The sequence below is a fragment of the Pleurodeles waltl genome, chromosome 1_2 (genome assembly GCF_031143425.1).
Source record: "Pleurodeles waltl isolate 20211129_DDA chromosome 1_2, aPleWal1.hap1.20221129, whole genome shotgun sequence".
Taxonomy (NCBI): domain Eukaryota; kingdom Metazoa; phylum Chordata; class Amphibia; order Caudata; family Salamandridae; genus Pleurodeles; species Pleurodeles waltl.
Window position 1 is genome coordinate 345,634,715 of NC_090437.1, and position 13,362 is coordinate 345,648,076.

General features: G+C 41.6%; 1 protein-coding gene across 15 annotated transcripts in view; it reads left to right on the top strand.

Moving 5' to 3' along the window:
• BNC2 (basonuclin zinc finger protein 2) overlaps window positions 1–13,362 on the top strand; it is a 1,044,043-nt gene that overhangs the window by 368,321 nt on the left and 662,360 nt on the right. For 3 of the 15 annotated variants that reach the window (XM_069239536.1, XM_069239516.1, XM_069239561.1), the window contains one exon: window positions 2,336–2,377. The exons of the other annotated variants lie outside the window; for them this stretch is intronic. The gene's annotated coding sequence lies outside the window, so the exon portion shown is untranslated. The remainder of the gene's footprint in view (window positions 1–2,335; window positions 2,378–13,362) is intronic. 15 annotated transcript variants of the gene reach the window in all.

The following is a 13,362-nucleotide window of genomic DNA, read 5'->3' on the forward strand; positions in this document are numbered from 1 at the left end:
TCCTCCGCGTTCCTGTGTACGTTTGCATGCACATATATTTTACGAATGTTGTTGTGCAGCTCATCCTGCACGAGTGTATAGGTACATAACAGGCTCACATAGTAGGTGGGCTAAGCTTTAGAAGAGACTCCAGAAATGTGGCTGGCTAATGTTGGAAACGCAGCCCTGCGCAGTAAGTATCTGGCATTTTTAAGAGTCAAATAATTTCACATATTAAGCGATCTAAGTGCACCACATGCTGCCTGAATTTCCTCAGTTTCTGTAAATCGCTTTTATTCATTGTTCTTTTAAGGCATAAAGCAGATCATCTCTTGGAGAAGCTGGCGATTTGGTGCAGTTTGTGTTCATTTGCTTTTTGTCCGATTCCTCTGTGTGTCGTGACACAGAATGGGTAAAAACCTTTGCTACATCTGGCCCATAGTTCCTGGCAATAGATAATTTGTAATTTTACTTGCAAGTTTTTGTTAATTTTACAGAGACTAAGTACAGCATAATTTACAGTGCAATATTCTAAGGGAAACAATAGATTGTACATGAAGAGCGCGATTTGCAAAGCGCAGGTGTGAGAAGACCTATTCTCTCTGATACATGGTGAAGTCAGGATTAGCTTTAGAACAGACAGGCCTTGCGACTTTGTTTCTGGCTAGCAAAATTGCTTTCTTAGTGGAATTATTTTTCGCTTCCTGTAACTGATGCTAGAAATGTTGGTATGGCAACTCTTACTGCCATGAGTTTCTAAATGGTAAAGTAAAAGTTTATTCAGTTTGCAGGTCTTCACCCCATCTGTGGCAAGGTGGAAAAAGGGAGTTGTCTCTGGCTCGACCCTGCATGAGTGTCTGTATGCCTGCCATTCACAAATCTCCAATGTGTGGACTAAGTCTCGTGGCCTTTCCTGTGAGATTTCACACTACTCTTAACCCTGCTGGCTGACCTGATCTGTACTGCAGTACTTATTGGTCCTACGCCTTTTGAGGTTCAGCAGTTTGAGCCGACCATCACTTGTCCAGGTTAGCACAGGCCTTCCAGCTTTCTACTGCAGTCACCTGGGAGGACCCCCTTGAGGCAGCACTGCCGACTTCTGAGAAGGAATGGTAATCATTGGTTTTATTAATGAGTTTATGTGTGAATGAGCATTTGTGATGTATACAAATCAATGAGTGTGAGTAAACACTTGTTCAAGTGAATTGGGATTCACTTGTGAAAAATGGGGCTCCACCTTGCTATATTTTTGGCATTCTTGAGGGATGCTTCTTAACCCTGGCATAATGACAGCCTATAGACCACATATTGCAGGAATGCTTGGAAATGTGCAGGCTACCCCTGGCGCTCTCATCAAATCAGGGACATATTTCTGGGTACTGGTATCTTGCTGACTATGACAGTTCATCTGTGATATGGTAAACCTGGTATGATGGCATATCAGTGACATATTTCCTAGTGTTCTTGGTTACATGCTGAATAATCCGGACATAAGAGCCCATCAGTGACATAACTGGTCCCATTCTTAGTGATTTTCTAGTTATTAAAGTGGACCACGTTAGCCATAATGTGGGCATTTCTGGAAAGGCTTTGACAATATTTGGCATAATAGTGATCCATTCTAGTCTTATGGCTGAAAATGTTGGCAAACGTTTGGCTATCCTGGAATAACAGTGGCGCAATTTACACTTTCATTTTGTATTCTTGATACTTTTCCCGTCATAATGGTCGTGATTATCTTTGCATATGATAGATGTGTGTAATATCTGTTGAAGATTAATAGACATAAAAGGCAGAGTCTGTTTATGTCTGACTGTGCGATAGATGAGTGCTGGATGAAAATGACAAGCAGGTGTGACAGACCAAATGTGCATTCACTAAAAATGAAAATTTGTTGCTTTGTCATGGAAACAGGATACTTCTTTTTAGGGGTGTTGAGCTTAAAATAAAAAATAAAAACCTGTATTTTACTATGAATATGTCTGTGTTTTCAGAAAATGGCAGGCATGACTGCACATCTCGGTTCTATTTAAAGCTAATGTTAAAGTGATAGTCATTATGTATTAAAAAGAAACTTACTGTGTATTTCAGTTCCTTGGTTCCAGAGGGCACTTGCTGCCGGTTTGCGTTTTCATGATTTCTCAGGAGGCAGTATATTATTTATACTGGAAAGACTAATATGATATTATAATAAATGCTGTCTGAGTCCTGAGCTTGTAAGTTATGTATCACGTTAGCTTTCTGAACCTGTGATTTCCATGTTATTGAGTAGATATATTGCTGTGTGAGCCTGCAAGTTGTGTCAAGCTTTGTCATCTAAGAACTTTGATTTTTTCACCATCTCCCTTCCATGTAGACTCTTTGCCAGAACATACATCAAGAAGCTATTGGGCAGGAGGTAGGTGAAAAACAAATCAAAGATGTTATATATATCTATACACTTTGAGAAATGGTAAGCAAAATGACTCTGCGTAATCACATTTTCCTGTCTAGTGAGCTATCTAGCCAACTTTTAGGGGACACTTCCTTGAAACTTCAGCTATTTTCACACCCCTGTATTCGTTTTATCTTTGGGGTTGGTGATTGGTGATTCCCAATACCTCGAGGCAATGTAAGGCTTTTTCTGGCAAACCACAAAAGCATCGGAATATTTCATTAGTGCCCTTTCAGGAATGTCTACATTTTTAACAAGTATCTGAGAAAATCGTGGTTTTAAATATACCACACGTTTCTGATTTTTTAAAAACAAATTCTTGGTGGAATAATTGCATAAGGAGGTCAACTCGCTTGCTTTTCTTGCTCATTCAAATAATAAATGTATGTCCCACCACTTTTAAAGTTTATCCACTACCACTGCGAAAATGGTCTTGGAGGTTTCAAAAACAATGTCAACAAGAGAAGGTCAATTTCTCTGACAAAAGGAACCCTTTCATTTTGCTAATTTCTAAAGGAATGTTTTAAGTTTTACAACTTTGATTTCGTCAAGCTCATTTCAGGTGTGGCCCACTTTTGGGCTAAACGCAATGTTACCTCTCTGGTCGTTCGTTGGAACACTGCAGGTAGATGCAGTGCAACCCTGGGGAGTTAACTGATGGACTGCTGCTTGTTTTGAAAGTACTGGCTTTCACTACATATATTTTAATGAGGACCGTGTCTCTGAGTGGCCGCCACAACGTAATCTGGTTTTGTCTGAACAGTCAGGGTTGACTAGTCACCTTTAAAGTGGACAAGCAGAAAATATCTCAACAGCAGGCGTCCAGATATAACTTTTTTTTAAACCACTGCATGACCACCCAGGCACCTTTTCAAATACACATGTCTCAAAAATGGCCGAACAGATTTATGCCAAATCACAAAAGCACACTTACTGAGCAAATTTCTAACTTTTTGCCAGATCTGGTATAATTCCATTCAGCTCTGTTTCCAGTAGTTGTGACAGGTGACTCCTCTGGGAATTAACGTAGGAAATCAGTGACTTGAGACCCCCTCCTTTTTGTTGGCCCCTGTTTGACAACTCACCCTGAAACTTTACAGGAAGGAGCAGAGCTGGTTAAACTGTTTTTTTTATTTTTTTATTGTTTATTTATGCGTACACATACAACTATGTACTACATTATAGCATATTACTTTAGGGGGAAATATTCTTTCAACCACACAGTCAATGTCAGCAACAGTTTAGAGACTCCAGGTCCGAGTCCACACATTTTGTTCTAACTTAGCGTGCATGAAGAGATAAGACAGTAATGGCATTAGGCTAGGTCGACCCAACCACTACAACTTCCACAAGCACACCGATAAAGCGGTGCCCACCCCTACAGAGTCATTGAAGTACATTTCAATATATTAACCAACAACAGAACACTGTAATTATAGTAAGCATCGACAGACCAAAAGACAGCGCTACGAATGACTGTCATTCATCCAGTGCATCAAGCATATGCGGCTGAGGGGATGCCCGGAGAGGTATTGCAGCGGGATCCCAGAAACAAAACAGAAACCGAGGGGGGGGGGCTCATTCAGGACGACTCCCATCCCAAAGCAAATACTGGAAACACACCCTCCCATGAACACCAAAACTCACATTCATGCCTCAATAACCCCCAAACCCAGTGCTCCCAGGGCCCAACCATGACCGGGGCTCAACCAGCGGACTCCTTCGTTAAAGGACCCTCTCCCTCACTCTCCTGCACACCAGATAATGCATTAGGTTAAACTGTTCTTTTTAGGTTTCATGAAAATGTACAAAACGGTGCTAAAGTTAATATTGAAACAAAAAATTCTGTTCTGTCTCATGCTTTTGTCATAGAAGTTACGAAGGTGTTCCAGAGTATACATTTTTTAAGTTCACACTATCTTCCCCATCCTTGTGAGAATAACATCTAACATTCTGAGTAAAACAAGTACTTTGAATAGCAGCGGAAGTCTGTCAGTTGATTTCCAAATGTTCTACTGCAACTTCACGACAGTGCTCTAATGAACAACTAGGCTTCTAACATTCTGTATTTCTGACAAAAGTGTAACACACTCAAGTACTTTCTTGGTGGAATCAAACCTGAAACAAAATCCTAGAAAAATACTGAAATTAGGGAATCATGAGAGTAAAGTTCTAAATGCCAAATTTGGTGTAATTCCATTCAGACATTTTTCTGTAGGTGCAACAGAGGTTTCCTATCAAATTAATCTTGGGCACACGTAATGAATGATCACTGCAAAATTTAACAGGAGGGGATGAGCTAGATTAACTTTATTTTGTCAGTTTCATGAAGATTCATCAAATGGCACCATAGTTCTTAGCTAAATAAAATACGTGTCCTGTGGAAACCTACACACACACACACATGTATCTATCTATGTGTGTGTGTGTGTATGTATATATATATATATATATATATATATATTCTCTAAAAATCAAAGGTTACAGGGACGTTGTAGTTCATGCCCTATGTTGACTATAACTCGCACACTCACCATGCAGTTTTCTCATCAATATTGTTACTGCTGCAAATGTTACAGTGACATTATCAATGATGTCATAGAAGATGTCATGAGTGATGTAATATCTGGAATAATTAGCAGTGCATGGCGATGGTGTGAGTTATAGTTACTTTAAATAGCTCTCGATTTGAGAACTGAGTTTCTATGGTTTCTATGGCTATATGTTGTCCAAGTCCAGGTTCCGGCTCCCTCATTGCTGCCACATCCACCTTCTCCCTACCCTCTGTTGTCCAAGTCCATGCTCCAGTCCCCTCCCTTATTCCCTATGTGGTCTGATGTGCGGCCACTGCTCCCTCCTTCCCTCCCGCGTGCCCTTCATAGACTGTTATGCTGCAACCTTCCCTCCTGTCTGTCCAGTATTGTCAGCTTGTTGCCCTCGCCTCTTTCCCCTATGCTCTCCTTTGTCCATGCGCATGGCCCTGTCCCCTTCCTAGTGCTTTCCATTGTCTGTTGTGCTGCACTACTGTCCCGCTTGCCCTGTGTGGTGTATTGTGCTGCTGCAACCCCTGATGCTTGCCTTGTAAGAACAGTTTGGGGTCCCTGCCATTCTCCCTCCTGCTCTCTGTTATCTGACTCCATGTCCCTACCTTGTTCCTCCTACCTTCAATGATCCATTGTATCATACTTGCCAAGACTTTGAACTTGGTAAGATGGAGATTTGGGAGAAAAAAAAACCTGGGGAATTGAATTTCCCCATTGCCTTACATTGAAAAAGAAGATATTTTAGGCAGGAGGCAGATAAAATAAAGCCTTTTTGGCTTTAAAAACATCTGGAGTCTTCTGAATGAATTGGATCTTTTGACATGTATGGTTGTACTGCCAGTGCCTCTTCTCTCTTCCCTCAGTGGTCTGTTATATTGCCACAGCCACTCCTGCCTGTCCTGCATTGCTGGTTTGTTTCCCCTGCCCCTTTTCCCTCTGCCTCCCCGTATTCTAATAAACAAATCTCAAATTTGGAACTGCAAAACCATTCATACCTATGGGCCCTTAGGCCTATTGAAACAAATGGTGTAGTCTACAGGAATCACTATTAGAAAATCTCTATTTTTGTGCATTCCATTTTGCATTTCTTAAATAGCGATTTCTTAGGTTTCGCTATTTAGGGAATGCAAAATAGAAATTTTGTACATCTAGCCCATAGTTTCCTGAGACAACTATAACTGGTGAATTTCTATGGTGTTATGTTTGTAAAATCTGAACCTAACTATAACATCTCTGTAACCTTTGTTTTTAGAGAATATATATATATATACATGTGTATATATATATATATATATATATATATATATATATATACACACACACATATATATATGTATAATAATAAAAACCTCTTGCAGATGTGATGTGATCATATAAAATCCATAACATTTTTGTGTTTGTGCCACGGTTTTCCTGTCAAGCTTACCTCTATGTACAGGATATGGTGAAATATTCACATTCACCAAGAACAGAAGTTCTATCTAGAGAGTTAGAAGTGTTCTCTGTGTTATGCGTTATATCTAGGCCTTTGATCCGGTATGTAAGCAATTGAATCCTAACATGAAGAGATCACGCACCCTGAATTATTCAGAAATTGTGTTGATTACCATGGTCAAAATAAACATTTAGCCCCAAATGCAATGTATTTAACCAGAATTTTTTATCAGAAATTCTTTAAAATTCTTTGGCAAACTGCAGCCTGAAACCATAGAAATGTTCTAGATTTAGTGATTCCACAAGCTACCTGGAAAAAGACGATTGTAGCTGAAAGAGGATTGGGAAAGTACTAATTCCAAAATCCATTATATGACCTGTGAATATGAGCACAGTCACAGTTGGATCATTTTAGAAAATGAAAAACTAGATGTTTCTCTGGAGTTGAGGTGAAGGGTAAATAGTATGAAAAGTGAGAAAAGGATGAATTAATTAGCCTTGCAGAGGCAGTCCACTTGGAGTGTTTCCAGGAGAGGATAAAGCCTGCTAGTGTTAATTTTCATTTCAACTTCACCTTTGAGTTATTAACGCTAATGCAGAATATGGTGGTAATGAAATATGATGAGGTGTCGTAGTTGGACTCTTGCTTCTAGGCGAGACTGCCGGTTTACGGATGACAGCACTTTTGTTTGTAGGCAGCTAAGCCAATCCTACAACAAGTCGCAACTATCTGCCCAACCCTCCTGGCTCACAAGCAGTACCTCACCAAAAAAGCAAACGATAAAACGTGATTTCTGCAGTCTTATGCATGCAACATCTCAAGGGAGTCACGATGGAAAGGACGTTACCCTTTTCTCTCGTTAGCAACAAGTCTCAGTCACACACAGGCAATAGAGAAGATGCAGGAATGCTTTCAATAGGTTTATTGAAAAGACTGCAATCTACAGTAAAATGCATGAGCTGCAATGATTAGGATAACGAACAATAGAAAAAGCATAATTGTGAAGATGAGTTGTGAATACAATAACCCCTACCATCTTACAATAAACATGAGATGTAAAAAACCTAGCAGAGAGAATCTAATCTCTACCCCAGTGAGAGCTAGGTATGATAAACCTAATCTGCCAGGACCATGTCAATGAGAAGCACCCCCCAACTCTTATTACCTTCGAATGAGGTCTGTAGGTCAGACTTCGAGGTGACGTGAGCATAGATGGCATTAGGAAGGAATCCCTCTTGTAACCCTGTCTGTGTGAGATGTGTTTATACAGTTCATGTAGGCCCTATATGCAGGTATGTCCCCTAACAATTGATAAGGAGGCAGACTTGTGGCGGCAATTATGTAAACAATCCCCAACAAGTGTACATTATGTTCCTGTCACACGTAAGTGAAAAAGGTACATGATGTGAATACATACGTACATTACTTGATCATGACACTGATACTGACACCTTCACAGAGTGGCACTATGTTGTGGATGACTTGGAATGTTGATCACTGTCTGGAATCCACATGTCTTCCAAGTTCCAGATGAGGTGACTGGATCTCGGGGAGAGAGTCTGGACCGTTGGTGAGAGTGGACGTGTTTGTATTTGCTGTGGGTTGGTGGTATTCAATAAAGCTCATCTCACTAAACCATTTGTCTGAGCTTAACACTGGCGACGAGGCGTCACCACCAACCCTGAACCCACGGATTTCCTACCTGAAACATCTCCTGTTACTCCTGATCGAGTTCGGCTGATCTGTGATTCCTGGCTTGAAGATTTTGGGATTGGAGAACCAGAGTGGTGGAGTCCTGGCAGCGCCTGCAGCAGATATTAACTAGAAGCAGCACCCTGCCACAGTGGAGCCTTGGCATACTGGCACTCTTGCTGGCTTGGCCTGGAGGAGTACAGCAGCGCCATCATGTATCCGGCGCTGGTGATATCCTTTTGGGGATCTGTTTTCTCCCCAAAAAGGGATTTTTTTTTTTCCTCCTTGGCTCGCGAGCCTTTCAACTGCTCCTCTGACAGTTTCGCCCTGCGCGCGACGTGCGCGAGGAGCTGGTAGCCATAGCGACACATCCCCTCTCCCTGGCAACGGGAGACGCGTGCGCGTAAACCTCGTGAAGCCAACAGTTTTGTGCTGTGCGCGAGGAGCGCAGATAGCGGCACAAGCAGCACACGCAGCCTTAGCGACGTGTCTCCTCTCCCTGGAAACGGGAGGCACGTAGGTTTCGCGTGGTGCAGTTTTCTTTGGAACATTAGACCGCTAACTGTATTTGGGTTACATCCTGTATGCAATCTTCACTTTCATGAAATACCGAAGATGTTTTGAACATTCTACTCATCTGATATTCATTTCCAGTTACCTTCAAATACTGAACTTGCTCTTCTTTCAAGCCGAAGTGAACACGTTCAAGTACACTAGGATATTTACTTTTATTTTTGCTAGTGTTTTGTTTCATATTTTGCTGTTACCCACATTTATTCACCTGTTTTTGGTATTTTTTGTTAATTGTGCCGTATAGTGAGCTCAGGATGGCTACCCCCATGTTGTCTCAACCGCCCCCCTTTTTATCTGACAAAGGGGACCCCATTCTTCCTTGGAAACATTGGAAGAATCTTTTTGACTCTTACCTTCTAGCTATTGGGGGGGAAAAATTCTCCCCAGGCAGAAAACAGGCTATTTTATTGCACAATTTAGGAATCGAAGGTAGAAACATTTATGATAGCCTTGAAACCCTACCGGTAGGGGGAGCTGAAGGGGAGCCCAGAGATGTTTATGAAATGTCAGTAGCGATGTTGGGTTCACATTTTGAATCCAAGCTCAATGTTGTTTTGGAAAGGCACAAATTTTTTGCAAAATCCCAAGGGAAATCAGAGAGTGTGGGAAACTTTGTTGCTGCATTATGCACATTAGCACGTACTTGTGACTTTGGCGATAACACTGATTCCCTCATTCGCGACCAATTAGTGCGCTGTACAAACAATAAGAGGGTTCAAGAAAAGTTGTTGACGAAGAACCCTGATTTGAAAGAAGCCATTGCAATTGTTGAGGGAATGGAAAGTACTAGCTATTGGATCAAGGAGATGAATGACCATGAGGAGGACAAGTTGTCCATGATACAAGCACCCTTGACACGAGAGGAAGTTTCAAGGGTCAGCAGCGACAGCAAAACACCGATACCCACTTTGGAGAAAAGGAAAGAAGCCAAATTTCAGCGTTGTTACCGCTGTGGCAACTCTGGACACACAGCGAATAGTTCAAATTGTTTTGCAAGGAATTCTTTATGTAGGAAGTGCGGGGAAAAAGGCCACTATGCTAGAGTCTGCAATAGTGACAAGTGTAACGTAGATTCTATCGCTGATAACATTAACAAAATGATTTTGTGTATTGAGCCTGAGGTTAACCATGTTGAGAACAATGGTGGTGTAGTGGATGTTGGGCCAGTCGTCATGCCTGAGTGTGCTATTAGACTTGACGGCAGAATAGTTACAGTTTTAGCAGACTCAGGATCTCCGTACACCATGGTGGGGGACAGGAATTGGCGAGCAATTTTTGGGGAAGACCTCTATTCTTTAATTAAGCCTGATATCAATCCGGTTGGTTATGGTGGTGTTAAGATAGAAGTAATTGGGTACAAGGTTATGAAGATTGAATTTCAGGACAAAACCACTGTGGGGAAAGTTTATGTAGCGAGACGTGGAAATAATCTGCTAGGTTGGCGTCATCAGCGTGACATGGGGATTAAGTTAGACCCCAACTCTGAGTGCCAGGTTATGGTGGTGAATGTTGAGAATAACGACTTTGAGGTTCTTAGGGAGTTCCCCCAAGTGTTTAGTGACAAATTAGGATGTTTAACTAATTTTGAACACAAAATTATCCTGAAGAAAGGTGCTATTCCTTCTGTGCACAAGGTGAGAAGAGTTCCTAAGTTGATGATAGAACCACTCAGAGCAGAGTTGAATAAGCTTATCTGCGCTGGAGTAATTGAAGAGATAGAATCGTCTGAGTGGTTGGCTCCCATTGTCCTAGCACCGAAAGATTTGCATGTGTGTGGCTCTTAGAGATCTCAACAGGCATATATGGGTTGATCGTCAACCTTTACCCAACATTTCTGAAGAGTTGTCTGGTTTGGGTGGCTCGAAGGTGTTTAGTGTACTAGATCTATCCTCAGCCTATCACCAAATCGTGTTACATCCCGATTCAGACACCTCACGTCGTTTGTGACGCCTGTGGGAGCCTACCGATTTTGAAGAATGCCCTTTGGGTTGGCTTCCGCGGCTGCCTGTTTCCAACGGATCATGAAGAAGATCTTAGGTGCAGTCTCTGGAGTTTTATTTTTCCAAGACGATATCTTAGTCCATGGCAGTAATGTAGAGGAACATGACAGGGTTCTTAGGGAAGTATTGAGTAAGCTAGCCTGTTCAGGTCTTACTGTGAAGAAGGAGAAGTGCAAGTTTAGGGTCTCTTCGGTAACATACCTGGGCCATACTATTTCTAATGAAGGAATCAAGCCCAAGTTGGAATTGGTTGATTCCATTATACGAGCACCTCAACCCAGAGACCGAGATGGAGTAAGATCCTTTCTGGGTCTGGCAGAGTATTACTCTAAATTTATTGCCAATTTTTCAAGTGTAACCCAATCCCTGAGATCTCTCTTGAAGAAAGTGTGTGAATTTATTTGGACAGATGAGTGTGCAGCGGCTTTCACTTTTGTGAAGGATTGTATTGGGAAGATGCCCACCTTAGGTCATTTTGATACACATGCCAAGACCTTCTTGTACACAGATGCCAGTATCAAGGGGCTGGGAGCGGTCTTGATACAAAGAGTTAACCAAGATGAAAAGGTAATTGCCTTTGTGTCTCGCTCTCTCAAAGGGGCTGAACAACAGTATTCTGTTATTTAAAGAGAGGCACTTGCCTGCATGTGGGTAGTTAAGCATTTCAGATTTTACTTGTGGGGCTTACCTTTTATTGTGAGAACAGATCACAGGCCTCTTGTTCAAATATTTTCTTCAAAGAAAGGGGAAGAATTGACACCAAAGATAAAAAGGTGGGTTGAGGGATTAATGGAATATAATTTCTCTGTTGAATATGTGCCTGGGCCAAAGAATATGGTGGCAGATTTCTTGTCTCGAGCGTCAGTTGATGGTGATGACGAGTCTGAAGTGGAGGGAGAAGTTAACTGGATGAGAGAGATGGCTGTTAGTGAAGATGAATGGAAGGCTGCAACCACTCAGGATTCTGACAGACATGATCTTTCAGAGTTTGTTGTGAGAGGTTGGCCTGAGTACAAAAACGTTTCTGATTCTTTAAAGGGGTACTGGAATGTGAGAGATGAACTGTCTTTGAGTGGAGGTGAATTATTCTGTGGTACTAAGTCCAAACCTCCTATTAGTTTGAGAAGTAAAATTGTCAATTTGGCTCATGAAGGTCACTTAGGCAGGAATTTGACTAAATCAAGGTTAAGAACAGTATATTGGTGGCCAGGTTTAGACCGGGACGTTGAAGCGGTGGTGAAGGATTGTTTGACCTGTGCACGGAATGACAAAAGCAAAGTTGTTGTGAAAGCTCCACTTTCCCCTGTTGCGGTTCCAGAAAAACCATGGGTGAAGTTAGGACTTGACTTTATGGGTCCATTCCATCTTCTACCTGCTAATGAGCGTTATGTCATGCTCTTAGTTGATTATACCTCGAAGTGGGTGGTGACTAAGTGTGTGAATTTTGTAGACACCAGAACTGTGATTGAGTTCTTAAAGGAAGAATTTTCCCGAGAAGGTGTACCTAGTCACTTGATCACAGATAACGGCGTGCAGCTAACTTCTCAAGAAATGAAGTTTTTTTTGGATTCCCTAGCTGTTGTGCATTTGAGGACAGCCTTATATTCTCCTCAAGCAAATGGCCTTGCTGAGCGCATGAACAGATTGGTAAAATCTTGTGTCCAAGAAGCAATTTAAACCAGAGTTTCTCTGGCGGATCTTCTAAGGGACCAGTGGTGGGCATATCGTAATACCCCAAATAGTATCTCTGGCATCGTCCCTTTTGAGTATATGAGGGGGAGGTCTGGGTGTACCAAAATGTCCCCTGCTTGGTTTAGAAATAAGTTTAGTCAAGGAGATTTTGACCAAGAGAAACTTAGTAAGGCATCTGATCGTAGGCAAAGTTATAAGATATGATCACAAATATGGTGTTTCTGATGTTAAATGGAAGGTTGGTGACATGGTGTTGCTGAAGGATCCTGGGTTCAGGACCAAGGGGAAATCAAGCTTCAAAGGCCCTTTCTGCATCAGGGAAGTTAGGAAGAATGTGGTTGTCCTTGGTAATGGAGATGTGTGGAGCATGTCTAGATTAGTGAAATGGAATAACCGGGTGGCAGATTCCTCAGACTCTGAAGAAGATCATCTCTTAAGTAGGTCTAAGGCAACACCATGCATCAAAGCCCCTTCCAGGTTTCGCTCCAAACCAGCGTGGTTGAAAGATTATGTAACCTGCTAATTTGTAACTTTTGTTATTATACACCTCTGTATATTGCGGGTACTTTTGATTTTCTTCACACTGTTTAGTTATGTTACTATACTTTTACCTTTCTGTTCTTTATTGTTCCCTTTCCTTTGTTTCTGTTTAATATTTTAATGTATGTAAAGGGGATGTGTTGTGGATGCCTTGGAATGTTGATCACTGTCTGGAATCCACATGTCATCCAAGTTCCAGATGAGGTGACTGGATCTCGGGGAGAGAGTCTGGACCGTTGGTGAGAGTGGACGTGTTTGTATTTGCTGTGGGTTGGTGGTATTCAATAAAGCTCATCTCACTAAACCATTTGTCTGAGCTTAACACACTAATAATGCAAATCCAAACATTTTTATAACTATAAACAACGGCAGACGTTTTAAAAGAAATAATAAAATAAATGGGCTAAAACAGAGCAAGCTATGTAGGTTAAAAGTCACTAGGTGATGGGAGGCTAATCTAAACTCCTGAGTCCC